The sequence below is a fragment of the Mastomys coucha genome, unplaced genomic scaffold (assembly GCF_008632895.1).
Source record: "Mastomys coucha isolate ucsf_1 unplaced genomic scaffold, UCSF_Mcou_1 pScaffold5, whole genome shotgun sequence".
Lineage (NCBI taxonomy): Eukaryota > Metazoa > Chordata > Mammalia > Rodentia > Muridae > Mastomys > Mastomys coucha.
Window position 1 is genome coordinate 83,299,039 of NW_022196911.1, and position 803 is coordinate 83,299,841.

Sequence of the window (803 nt, forward strand, 5' to 3'; positions counted from 1 at the left end):
TTGTAAAAGCCTCATGTCATTTTTAAAAGAAATACACTCAGATTTTACACCACCCGTGTGTAGTCTGTATGTCAAAAGCCGAATCCCGTGCCCACCTGGCCAGAATCCCTAGTCCCGCGGAATAGGGGACCCCCGCGAGAAATCCCGGTCCGTGGCAGTTCCTTGTACAGATTTGGTGAGTGTCTGCCACTGAGCACCAGCTCCAAAATCGACAAAGAAATCCCAAGGTCAAACAGAAGACACTTAGATACAAAACACTACAGTAACTAGTGGACAGGCATGCTTAAGAAACTGATCACAGGATTAAGCTTCTAAATGATTACAGTCCCAAAGGCCAAAATACTAAAACGAATCCTAGCAGAATTAAAACAGCTCGGGCTAGAGAGGTGGCTCAGCCAGTAAGAGCACTGACTGCTCTGCCAGAGGTCCTGAGTTCAATTCTCAGCAACCACATAGTGGCTCACAACCATCTGTAATGAGATCTGATGCCCTCTTCTGGTGTGTGTCTGAAGACAGCTTCAGTGTACTCATATAAGTAGTAAATAAATAAATAAATCATAAACAAAAGAAAAACAGCTCATGAAAATTTACTTCTAATATTGCTGAACTAAACAAAATTTAGAATAAAACAAGGTAGAGATTTTTTCCCCCTGAACCATTAAACTGATAAAGAGAATTTAGTTGTCACATAAACAATCATATATATATATGATTATATATATGAGATATAATATATATGAGATATATATATATGTATATGGGTTTTGTTTTGTTTTGTTTTGTTTTTTTTTTTTTTTTTTTTT